The sequence below is a fragment of the Fukomys damarensis genome, unplaced genomic scaffold (assembly GCF_012274545.1).
Source record: "Fukomys damarensis isolate Sample0158 unplaced genomic scaffold, DMR_v1.0_HiC HiC_scaffold_23, whole genome shotgun sequence".
Taxonomy (NCBI): domain Eukaryota; kingdom Metazoa; phylum Chordata; class Mammalia; order Rodentia; family Bathyergidae; genus Fukomys; species Fukomys damarensis.
The window spans coordinates 37,596,022-37,608,927 of NW_022900935.1; the positions used below are offsets into that span (position 1 = coordinate 37,596,022).

Sequence of the window (12,906 nt, forward strand, 5' to 3'; positions counted from 1 at the left end):
CAGTCACCACCTCCGTGGGTGAAACACAAAGGAGTCTCAGAATTCAGCCTAGACTCAGCTTTCCACCTGCGATTTGATCCTCATCCCAGACACAGCCTTTGTCTTTCTGTACTCCTTTCTCTGCCTTACTTTTCTCTTTCCCCCTTCCCCCTTGGATCCAACCCAGTCCCCACTCCTAATGCCTGTGGTAGGAGACAGGTGCTTATTGCTCATTTCCTTTCTTTTTCTCCTACCATTTACATTCCTCCCCAATCCACCAGCCAATATACAGCGGGCTTAGCAGTAGCCAAGGCTTCTCTGATCCTCGTTACCAACACTATCAGAAGCCTCTGCTCCACACTTAAGATCCTCCCTCTTTATGTTTCCTTCCTAGATTCCCATAACCCTCTCTCTAGAATATCTGTGTCACCCACACATGGGGTGAACCTTCTGGGCCAGAAGCATATCAAACCCATCCAGATTGTAAGGGGTTTATGTTCTATGCCCACAGCTAGACAACATCAAGCTAAGATTCTGCGATCTCTGGTTTCTCTGTGCTGATCAGGACCTTAGGAGGCAGGAGGAGGGCCAGGCTGCCACCCTCACTTCAGAACCTCAGGGAGCCCCCTGGTGAAGGCCTCCATTAAAAATGATGGGAAGATATCCCTGGAAAGTTCCTCCACTACCTGGAGGCCCAAGTCCTTGTCCCTCAGCAGGTTCTGCACTGCCAACTACAGGAGTAGAGGGAGGGAGTGGGTTCTTATTGCAGTGAATCTGCAAGGACAGGGATCCTGGGGAAGCATTCAGAGAAAGCATCTTTTCAGGCCAGACTGAGAAGTCCCTTGTCTTTACCCACCAGGGAACCACTTTTTGACCATAATCCCTGTCCTGGCAATAGTGGAAGAGTCCTCAGTTTCCCCAATTGTATTCTATGCTTATATGCCCAAAGTCATAGCTCTGTTTCTGTGTCACTTAATTTTCTTTTGTTGCTGAGACAAAATACCTAACACCCAAAGTTAGAAGGGAAGAAGTTTATTTGGCTTACACTTCATAGAGGTTTCAGTCCATAATCACCTGGTGCTGAGGCTGGGACAGGAAACAAGCATTGCAGAGGAGAAACAACATGGCATGCAGAGGGAAGCAAAGGTGACAAGAGTTCAAGCCCAGCCTGGATAATGTAGTGACTTAGGAAGACCCTGTCTCAAAATTCAAAAAGGACTGGGATTGTAGCTTACTGGGATGGTCCTAGGTTCAATCTCAAATAATGTACATTCACACACACACACACACACACACAAACACACACGAATACAGAAAGTGTATCACAGAGCGGGATTATAGACAACAGAAGAAACAAAAGAATAGTGTCATAAACAATTACATAAAAATACTTACCATGGGTCATTGTAAACACTTTTCCATTTTGTTTGGGATTTTTGTTTTTTTGTTGTTGTTATTGTCGTTTTTTTTCAAGACAGGATCTCACTTTGTAGCTCCGGCTGCCCTCAAATTCATGGTAATCCATGTGATTGAGCACAGGGATTAGAGACATAAGACATCACACTAGCTATTTTATTTGATGTCTTAACAATTGAGAATACTAATAGAGGAGAGACCAAAACAGTGAAATTTGGGTTATTCAACGGGAATATCCCCAAAGAATAGCAGAGTCTCATAACCATAAATAATCAAGAAATGTGTAAAACTTTACCACTGAAATAATATCCAGCATTCCTTATCATATCTAGTGTTGAGCTTTGAAAAAATAACAGTAATTGCCCTTTTTTTTTTTTTTTTTTTTTCAGGGATTGAACTTGGGTCCTTGAGCTTGCGAGGCAGGCAGCAGAACCACTGAGCTAAATCCCCAGCCCGTGCCCAAATTTTAATATATCTTTTAGGATTTAATTATTTTAAATCGGTGAACACTAGTGCTTTTTGTTTGATTTGGGATAGGTTTTGCTCTGTGATCCAGACAGGCCCCAGTTTCCATCCTCCTCCCCCTGCATCCTGAATGGTGGGATTACAGGCTTGGATGGTCTTGCATGGCCGCCGTGAGCATTAGATTGATTATCACTGAAGAAGAAAGCGGGGGAAACCTCAGATCCTGCACTCATATTCACTATTCGGGAAGTGGTGATTTAGGGGCTCTAAACACCCAGACACATCTGCTGCTTCAGGTCTGCATTTCTAGCTGGGAGCCGCCTCACAAAGTTGAGGACAACAGAGCAGGTTCTGAGTGGTGACAGAACCACTTCATAGGTTCACGGGAAACTGCCCGCTCTGGCATGAGACCAAGGAGGAGGCAAGGTTGACTTAATGACTGAAAGCTCATCGGAAATGTAAGGATGACTTAAGTGTTGAAAACCTATCAAGCATGCAAGATTAGATGGGCATGGTGGTGCCTGCCTGTATCCCCAGCACTTGGGAGACTGAGGCAGAAGGATCATTGAGAGTTCGAGGCCAGTCTGAGCTACAGAGTGAGACCCTGTCTCAAAAAAAAAAAAAAGGAATGCAAGATTGGTTTAACAGCTGAAAACTGAACTGGAACGCAAACTTGCTTTAATATCTGAAAACAATATAATTGTCCATATTAAAGTAATAAACTTAAAAGCCTCTGATCAAAAGCTGATAAAAGAAAAAGTATCTGACAAAATTCAATTACCTATTCATCATATTTTAATACAGTTGGTGAATAAAAATTCCAAAATCTTTTACATTTCCTTCCCTTTTCTTTCTCCATGTCCATCTCGTGGGCTGCTTCACGTTTTTATGCTGCTTGTTCACAGTGTTAGTTCCAAGGTCTTTTCCTGCCTTGATGTCTTGAACTCAGTCAAGCTCTCTTACTTATAATATCATGCTTCCTGCACTCAGGAAAGGACGGGGAACACATTCTTGAGTGTTAAATCCTGAAATACTTGGGTGAACAATGTAACATCTTGGTTCTAAACAATTGCATATAGAATAAATATTAAAAAATTTAACTGTAAAGCATCACTCAAAAGCAAAAGCAAACATTACTCTATTTAATGCACACACTGAAAAATTCATGTCATAGTGTAAAATATTTTACCTACGGTGTGATAAGGGTTACTTAATTCAATCGATAATTAAGGGCAAACATTGCATGCTATTTGGACAATTGCATTTGTAACTTTCTCAGTCACATCCAGTTTGGATTTTTATGCAGAGATAGTCAGCAGTATAAAGGTAAACCTGAAATTGTGTGTATTTTAAATGCATTCTTTGCAGACGAGCCAGAAGTCGTGCATTCCCTGATCTTGGGACTAAGATGCAACACACAGTAGTGTTTGTAAGGCTCTGCCTTTCTGTTGGATGCCACTCGGCGGCAGCATTCGTCGTCTTGCTTATTGCACATTCTTAAGATTCTTAAAAAAGGTTTCAGAACTGCTTCAGAAAGTGGCAGGAAGGATGGGATAAGTGCATTCAAAGAAAGAAGAGGCAGGGAGAAGTCATTGTCAACTAAGTAACCATAGAGAATGGTTCTCTAAAAAAATGAGTTTTGTACAAAATTACAGGTTGTGGAATATGTGATTCTCATGCAAATTTGGGCCAGACGCTCATCCAGGAGGCAAAGGAAGGCTGAGACTGAAAAATTAAGTAGAGGAAAGTCATCAAAAGCGTTCTGAATGAGTTTTCATCAGTTACGAAGTTCAACAACAAGGGTGGAGCCTCGCGTGTTGGCCCGTGCTTGTAATTCAGTTTTGTTGGAAGGCAAGGCAGAAGGCTGCATAACCTGATCCCAGCCTGAGCAGGTTAGTGACTTAGTGAGACCTTGTCTCAGAATAAAAAGTGCTGGGGACACAGCCCGGTGCTACAGCCCTGCATTCAATACGTAGTAGTAGAAACATGCACACACACTAAAACAACAGCAATGAAACGGAATGGTGGCCTCCGTCCAAAGTTGAAATGGCTGTTGCTTGGCAGGCATTCTATTACAGATATTTGCACTGGTCGTGAGAGGACATACGCTTGTAATCCCAGCACTTGGGAGGCGGAGGCAAGAATAACACAAGTTCAAACTCAGACTAGTGACTTAGTAAAACCCTGTCTTAAAAAGAAAAAGCACTGGGGTTGCATTTCAGTTTGAGGGCCCTGGTTTAAGTCTCCGGTATTTCAAAACAACTAAAACCTAGAAAAATAAAAATAAATTTTATGTAGGGCAATTGTGGCAAATTTGGTGCACAGCTGTGGTTCTGGCAGCCTTTTTTCTGGTAATTCATGCTATGAAGAACTGTGCTCAAGGGTTCCACCTTAGCAGCACTGTTTCTATTTTGCTGCAATTTAACACAAATACCGATTCTGACATCTTTCATACTTCCCCAACCTTTTATCAAGATTGCTGTCAAATGTATCACTGACCAACCCTTCTGTGGCAGGATGTTGATTTTCCAGAGCCTCTTGGATGACACAGGGTTACTCCTTGGCTGTGCCCCCAGTTTCAGGTACCTAGCACCAATGGTTTTGTATCAAGGTAGCTTACATGGACTTTTTTTCTCTCTCTAAAAGCTTTCTCACTGTCCTTTCATTCTTGGATTCATCAGTATGGCCTGCATGGCATGCACGTCCCAGATCTTGATTCTTACAATCCCCAGAGGAACTCTGAAGTATGGGTTTACTGGAGTATGGGTTTCTGATGACAACCTTAGATTACCAGCTACAGAAATAGACAGAGGAGAGCCGGGTGAAATGGCCCACACCTGTTATCCCAGCACTCTGGAAAGATAAGGCAGGAAGATTACAAATTGAAGCCATGCCTGGGCAATTCAGAGGGACTTTGTCTGGAAATGAAAAAGGGCTGTAGTTGTAGCTCAGTGTGAAAGCTCTGAGATGAGTCCCTAATGCCATAGGTGTAATAGGAAAGGGAGGAAACACACACATACACACACACGCACACACACACACACACCCCAAGAGAAAAGTGAAGAATGGGAGGAAATGACCAATATAGCACTGTCTCTTTTTGGTGTGGTAAGGTCCTAATGCCAAACCTCATTCACCACGTCCTTTACCCGCCAGGGAATGCAGGCTGATGAGGTCTAAATCAGATTTACTGAAAATCAAATTTACTGATCTTTTAGGAAACCATATGGTTTACACTGAGCTTTCCTTTCTTTTTTCCTTTTTCTTTTTCTTTTCTTTCTTTTTTTTTTTTTTGTTTTTGTTTTTGTGTTTTGAGACAAGGTCTTGCTTTGTAGCTCAGAGTGGCTTGAACTCAATATGTAGCTCAGGCTGGCCTTGAACTCAGCAATCCTCTTGTTTCAGCCACTGGAGTGCTGGGATTACAGGGGTGTGCCACCATATCTGACACTTTCCATATTTCTGATCATTTCTTTACATTAGTTCATTCAGGGGCCATGCCTTTGTGCTTCTTCAGCATGAATTTCTATCCGGAGACTCATATCCTCATTTCTGACCCTTTCTAGAACACTTGTCCTTACAGCTCACATCTACTCTCCAGGTCTACATTTCACCTTCAGGGCTGCTCTGTGCTGTGCCACCTGACTTGTCATTTCCCAAATGGCACTGAAGCATGGGTTCTGTGTTCCCAGTGCCCAGAAGACAGCACAGGATATGTGCATCCAACAAGATAGGGATACAACCAGGACACCGATTAGGCTGTAGGTGGTAGACTGCCCATTTACCACTAAGATGCCAAGGAGCAATGCTGAACCAGACTGTCCTGAATGGTTCAACGGCTTCACAGTCTTCTTCAGCACATCGCAAACCTGACTCCATCTCAGCTGGAGGACACCATGCCTGGAAACATAAACTTCTGAGAAATAGAGTGCAGCTCCAGGTATAAGTTGTTCAGCCTGGCAGTAGGGCACAGCAGGATGGAGTTCATCATGTAGCTGAGGGTAGTGAGCTTGGAGCAGTGGCCCAGGACAGGCAGGGTGGCATGGAGCTGAGCATCAGTGATCCCACAGGCCTCAAGTGCAGGGTGGTCAATGTGGCTGCAACTTTATCCAGTAGAATTCAGAGGGGCTCACAGACTAAAATCAGCCAGTATGATACCACAGAGAGCCAAATGCTTTGGCTGCCTGGTGCTCGGGGAGTGGGACACATGATTCCTCCAGTCTGATTATGAAAGCAGTGAGTTATGGAAAGGCTCTCCAAGGGGGATTGGACACCTGAAGAGAGACCAAGCAGTTGGTTTGGGCGGTTGGTGATGATTAGTAGGAATGGTGCAGAATGAATGCTGAGTAAAGAACATGCCATTCGCCCCGCTTCACTCGGACTGTCCAATGATAATCATCACTAGAGTGCTGTGTGTTGAAAGCACCGACCATTTCAGTCACCTCAATTTAGGCTGAGGTCATGCACCATCACTTCAGTGATTGGCTCGTTCCTCAGCCCTCTTTCCTCACTGTCAAGTAGAAAACTATGGATCTGAGCAGATGAAGCCATTGGCAGAGAGACAGGAAGGGCTAATCAGGCAACATCTGACTACATCAATAGGAGCTGCCTCTGTGTCATCAGCAAAACCTTTGTCCCTGTTTTCCAACCTGAACGTCTGTTCCTTGCGCACAGCTCCAGACTCCTGCATTTTGCACCTGGTCATTACTCTGCCTGGAGCTCACTGCAGCCTCTCCCAGAGAGGGACATGAGACCATCTCACTGCCCATCACATAGCTACTAAGCAAGAACTCACACACTGTATGTGAGGTATGAGGTCTTCACCTCCTTCAATGCCCTCTGTCTTCCCTATTTCTCAGCACCTTAACCTAGATGTGCTTTCTAAGGAAGAAATCACAAACCTCACTGTAGATACCCTCACTGGATCTGAACCGCTCCCATCTGGCATCTTGGCATCCTGGCCCTTTCCAGAGCAGCTGCTCCAGTTTAGTGATTATGTGAGACCTTGCTTTAGAACTGAGGTGTGAACAAGGCAATGCTTTGACCCTAGTGTCTAGAACTCTGTCACATCTCTTGGGGCTGGTACACAGCTGAGGGTCACTGAACTTTTTAGTAAAATGAAAGGCTCTGCTGTGCTCTATAGTGAGAGCTCCCCTTTTTACTCGAGCACATGCTGTAGGTGTCCAAATAAGTCTCTTGCAGTCAGTGAAGCTTGAGAAATTAAGAGGTGAATCAAGTGACCAACTACTCCCTTCCCTTTGGTGAAATAGAGCCAGGCACGGGGATGTGGGATAGAAGTAGCTTGTGAAGATTTTTCTTCTGCCCTGATGAGACACAAAACTAGCCAGGGTTGAGAGTGCCCAAAAGAAATGCACCTCCACCTCCTTCATGCAATCCAGGCCCACCATTTCCAAGGCCTTCATGATGCTTTGGATGGGCACCACTGTAATGCATGGCTTCACACAGTACAGCTACGACAAACCTTTTCTGTCCTGGACTCACCCAAATAGGGAGGACAGGAATGTACCTAGACATACCTGAGTGGGGCACAAGTCTACAATGACCTTTAAGGCCTGCTTTCAGCCACGCTTGCCCCAGTCTTTTCTGTTTTCCTCCTACTCATGGCCCCTACACTGCAGGAGTCAGCCAGGTCTCCAACCCTGACTCTCTAGAAGTTCTGATGCCCATTCTGCAATATAGCACTTGCTGTTTCTGCCTTTCATGGGGGAAACAAGAAGGTGTCTCAGAATTTAGGCCTAGATCCACAGAATTTAAGTCCAGGCCCAGCTTTCCTCCTGATTTACTTCTCCTCCAGGGCATCACCTTCTTGCTTCCTTCCTTCTTTCTTTTCCCTTCCCCTTTGGATCCAGCCCTGTGCCTACTCCTGGTGATTGTATGAGGTGTTAGGTTCTTTTGCTCCTTTAACTGCTGCCTTTAACATTAGCAGTCCTCTTCATCCAGCAGCCAACTGAGCTAGGGCTCAGCAACGGCTAAGGACACTCCTATTCTCCTGGAAGTTGCTATAAGAAGTCTCTGTTCCATCTCTCAGAATCCCATTCTCCCTGACCTTTAATGTTCCCCACCCCAGTTTATCAGAGCCCTCCCTCCAGTGTACCTGGACCACCTTCATCTGGAGTGAACTTTCTGGGACAGTAGCACATCAAGCCCATCCAGGACAGCTTGCACTGTCAGTGGGTTCTCTGCCTATAGTTGGACAACATCAATCATGTTTGTGGTGTCTCTGGTTTCCTCATTTCATCAGTGGCCCAAATGAGAGGCAGGGAAAGAGCCAGGCAGGCACCATAGCCTTCAGGAGCTCAGTGTATCCCTTGGTTAAGGCCTCCATGAATACTGGTGGGAAGAGCTTCTCTGGCAGGTCCTGCACAGCATAAATAGTCAAGTCCTTGTTCCCCTTAAGGCTCTGTCCCACCTGCTGCAAACGTGAGAGTGAGGATCGGGAGTTCATCTTCATAAATCTGGAGTGCCAGATATCCTAGGGAAACATCTAGGAAGAGGCAACCTTTCTGGCTGTGGGAATCATGAGTATTGGTTGTAAGTATTGTTATCTTTAGCAACTCCATATTTGTTAAGTTTCTCCAGTTTAGAAGGTGGTGTATTTCCTTTGCGGAATTCCTGAAAGTTGCAGTTTCTTATCTCTGACCTTCAGACGTGTAGTTGTCTGGGTTACTACTACCCATAATAGTTGTTTTTGTTCAGCCTATTTGCTCTTTCCTGTGTGAACTTTCATTTACTATGGTAATCCCATCCCATAACAGTTTGTGGTTTTTTTGCTTTAAAAGGCTGATGCTTGCCTGCAATAAACGTCGCCTTGATCAGACTCTTGTCTTGGTGTCCTTCCTTTCTCTCTGCCCTATCTCCACCCCGCTGCTCTTTCAGGTTTGAGGCACTGCTGGACAGTGCTCTTCGTCCCCGGCTCGCGACATCTGGCCAAACTGAGAAACCCCTTCTCATATAACACAGAACCAACTCTCAGTCACAACCCCTGGTCTGGTAATGGCAGGAGAGTCCTCGGTTTGCCCCAATCATATTCTGTGCTTAGAGCCTGAAAGCCACAGTTCTGTCTCTAGTGACCCCAGGGCGAATGTCTGTAGCCCACAGTGGGGCAAAGTGACCCAACATCCCATCCATTTTCAATTATAGTACCCTAGTTTCAGGACTCTCTGGAATGTGGAAATCATGGAACTGGAAAGCTCACCACAACTATTTTCAGGGGGAAAGAAATTTATCCTCATTCCAGGTCCCTAAAGCAAAGAGAATGGAAATGTCATGTGCCCAGTTGCTCTAAGTTCTGTTTTCACATTGCATCTGGCTGCGTAGATTAAGAAGATTCTAAAAAGCAAATGTCAGGAATTTTTATTTCACTGGAATGCTGGTCTCTCTTACTACCCGACTGCTGAGAAAGAACAGGAACACTTCTGACCCCCTTGAGAGAACCTGGTGTTGGAGGCAGGCATGCAGTGGGATAACCACGCACCAGTGTCAGCAGTTGCCTTGGGAATTTCAAAGGGTCAGAACCATCTTTGTGAGCGAAAATGCAAAAATCAGAAGCCGGTGGAGGTGGGGAAAGGGAGACAGGGTGAAGGAAGTGTTTAGAAAATGGGAGAGCAGGTCAATGAGCTCAAGGGAACAGGAAATGTTTGGGGGACATGATGGACAGAAAGGTGGAATTTGGGATTCAGGAGCTTTGGAGAAGCAGAGTTCAACTTCTTGCCCCTATCTGTTTTTGTGACTTTTGCCAAATTGTTCAAACTCTGTTTTCCTCAGCTGTGAATGTGGCTTACATCATATTCGTTTTCCACTGATTCTCTGAAGGAGATAGTGCTGTTATCTCCACTTTGGATCAAGGACTTGGAGAAGTGGGGTGTCTGCCCAGGTCACTAAGCATCCATGTTTCTGGGATGTTACTCATTCCTTTGCCCTCCTTTCTCTTTGTCCACTGCCGTTCATAAGGATTTGGCTCCACTATTATTGCCTACCCCCACTCCACTTCCCAGTGCTGACCTTGTCCCCTGGGCCATACCGCAGAAATAAATGAGTGAGCTGTTCTCTGACACCAGCTTTCTAGATCCTGGGAGGGCCCGACACCTTACTGCACCCCAGGCCCGACGCCATTTCGGACTTCTCCACCAAGTACACTCCCTGTCCACCAGGGGGCAATAAAGCACCACAGACTTTGGGCTTTAGGGCTGCACGTGAAGGCTGGAGGGCAGAAGGTGGGACCAGGAGGGTAGCGGGCAGGAGTAGGGAACCGAAAGGGACTGAAACTCCCAGGGAGAGGGAGGAAGGGAAGAACTGGAAAGGGATGGATGACAGTCGTTTTCCCTCTTCCCTCCTCTCTCTCTGCTGCCTGGCCTCAGTTTGCTGTGCCGTCTTGGGCAGGTGATCTAATTTCCACCAGTTCCTCATCAGCAATTCAGGTCCAGCTGACACATTAGCTTCTCCTTTAGTAAGACAGAGCCATGTGTGGTTCATGACAGAATCCAGTCAGGCAAGCCCTTACGTTCTCCACTCATTTGCTGCTCTATTGCTATGTGCTTGGCCCAGCCCTGAAATCATGCTGCAGTTTTCTGTACTTCACTGCAATCATTTCTGAATCCTACCAATACAAGTTAGAGAGGACTGTCAGTGCATTTCACATTTCAAAGACTACTGGAAAATAATTCCTTTTTGGCTGGGGATTTAGCTCAGTGGTTCTGCCAAAGTCCTGAGTTCAATCCCCAGTACCAAAAAAAAAAAAAAAAAAAAAAAAAAATTCCTTTTCTCCCTTCAACTTTCATTCCCAGATCACGGCTCATTTCTTCCACCACTCCTGGGTGAAAAAAAAAAAATTAACCAATTGTGAAAACGATGCAGCACTATCATAGAGCATCCTAAAGTTAGAATGGAAAGTGCTGACTCTGAGATATACACGTATCTCGTAGACTTCTGAAAATCAGCACTTTGGGCTGGAGATGGGGCTGACATAGATTCACTTTCGAAAATACTGTATGGAAAGTTTTTAAGGAACTTGTAGCTTATCCATTCATGACTGCCTGTTCCCTACCTTCCAGTTTCACATTATTTGGGAGGGGCTCAGTATGCACATGTATTTTGCTCATATCTGTGCTTCCTCTTGTCCACCATTATACCCCTACCCTTACCTCTTATTCCCTTCCTCTTGCTTAATAATAGTTTCCCTTCTACATTCTTCTATCTGACCAAGCATAGGCCTTCTTTCCTTCTGGAACAAGAATTCAAGATATTCTTGGGGCTCTCCGGCAAGGGAGCCTGGAAGAATGGAGTTAATTCTGGAGTGGGGTATGTAGTGGAAGACTGGTAGGGTTGGCAGCCACAACTTCCTGACTCTGGAATGAGGAAGAGATGGCTGTTGTCAGGATACACTTTGTGAGGCCTGTGTATCTGCTGCTGTCTCTCTCCTTTGCATGTGGGGTGCAGGGGTGAGTTTAGGGCCATAACCAATCCTGACCTCACTCTTCCAGAAAAGACATGTGTGAGGGATGATGGCGGGGCCCTATGCGGAAGGGGATCCCATCTATGCAGGGCAAGGTCTCCTTGGGTGTGGTTTGGGTTCCCCTAACCTCCCTCCATGCTGCTGGAGTCAAGATTCTGTGCACATACTGCAGCAGCAGAGACATCTGTGACTCACCAAGAACCTTAGCAAAGTCAAGGTTCAGGGGAGAGGAAAGAGTGCCCCCTCCTTTCCACTCCCTGTGGTCACCACAACTTTCCTGCTGGCCCAGCTGCTCCCTAGACTCTCATACCTTGCCCAATCAGTGGTTCAGCTGGGGCCCTGTAGGAAGTAGAAGGACGTAGAGCCCTCAGGTCTCAAGTTCAAATCTGACATCCCCAGTGAGGCATTTGGTCAGTGGATCTGTAGATCCCAGGTCTTCTTCTTGCTGGCTCGCTGGATATGCAGTCTTACAGGAAGGTGGTTTCTGAGATTACAGTGGAGTTTTAATATTCCTACTACATAGCAGCATGTCCCACGGATGTTTTCGGTCATGAAGAAAGACAGGATACTCAGACCCCTGAAAGCATAAGGAGAACAGCTAAGTGGGGACAGGTGATATAGAAATGGAAAGAGATGGGTGACTGGGGAGGGTCAGGGGAATAAAAAGGAATCAGGATGTGTCATGTACATGTACCTACTCCTAAAAATGAGTGCAAGCTTCCGGTATAGAAAACATGCCCCAATTAAACTTTTTTTAAAAAGGAAGGAACTGGAGTAGGTGCTGAACTAAACCTAGAGTAGGAGGCCTGAGGACAGCAGGTGTCCAGTTTGGAGAATGACACAGACTCTGGCTTCAACTGAATCATCTTATTTTTCTACCAGACAGAATCATTGCCAAAGCTCTCAAATGCCCAGGAGCCAAGCACACAGGGGAGCCAAGGTTTCTGCTGGCATTTCTGTGGGGGGTACTAAGTAGAAAGCTAAGCATGTACACTTGTGGCCACAGTGCCTGAGTTCAAATCCCACTCCTGGCTTCAATAGTTGTACAACTTCAGGCCATTCAGCCCATCCTATTGGCCCCTTTTTTCATCTTTGAGAGAAATAATCCTAATAATCCTAATCTTGCATCCTACTGGTAGTGACTCAACAAGATAATCAATCCCCTTCAGGCCAGGTCTTGGCCGGCAGTACTCACTCAACTTGCAATAAATATTGATCTTGAATTATTCCTTCCTTTCTTCCTTCATTCTTTCCTTCCTGTCACTGTGCAGAATGCTGTAGCAGATGCCCAAATATGACTTAAGGAAAAGATTTTTGGAAGAACAACTACCCAATAATTTTAATTTTTCTTCAAAGCATGAAGATGGTTACTGCTTATTTGTTGTTTGTTTGTGGCATCAGACACAGCAGATCTGGTAGAGAGCTAAGGGCTTTGATAGCTACACACAGGTGCTAAGGAAGGAGAAGTGGAGAGGTGATTTCCTCCCTGAAAGTGGCAGAAGGAACACAGGAAAGGCACTCTCTTCCAAGTCTGAAGTGCAAGATGTAATGAACTCTGGAAAAAAAAAAAAAAAAAA

General features: G+C 45.3%; 1 protein-coding gene across 1 annotated transcript in view; it reads right to left on the bottom strand.

Moving 5' to 3' along the window:
- Nucleotides 1-10,929: 10,929 nt before the first annotated feature.
- The window catches only part of CUNH1orf158 (chromosome unknown C1orf158 homolog), a 14,267-nt gene continuing 12,290 nt past the window's right edge, over nucleotides 10,930-12,906 (bottom strand). The window contains exons 6-7 of the transcript XR_781010.3: nucleotides 11,640-11,906; nucleotides 10,930-11,222 (exon numbers count right to left, since the gene is read on the bottom strand). The gene's annotated coding sequence lies outside the window, so the exon portion shown is untranslated. The remainder of the gene's footprint in view (nucleotides 11,223-11,639; nucleotides 11,907-12,906) is intronic.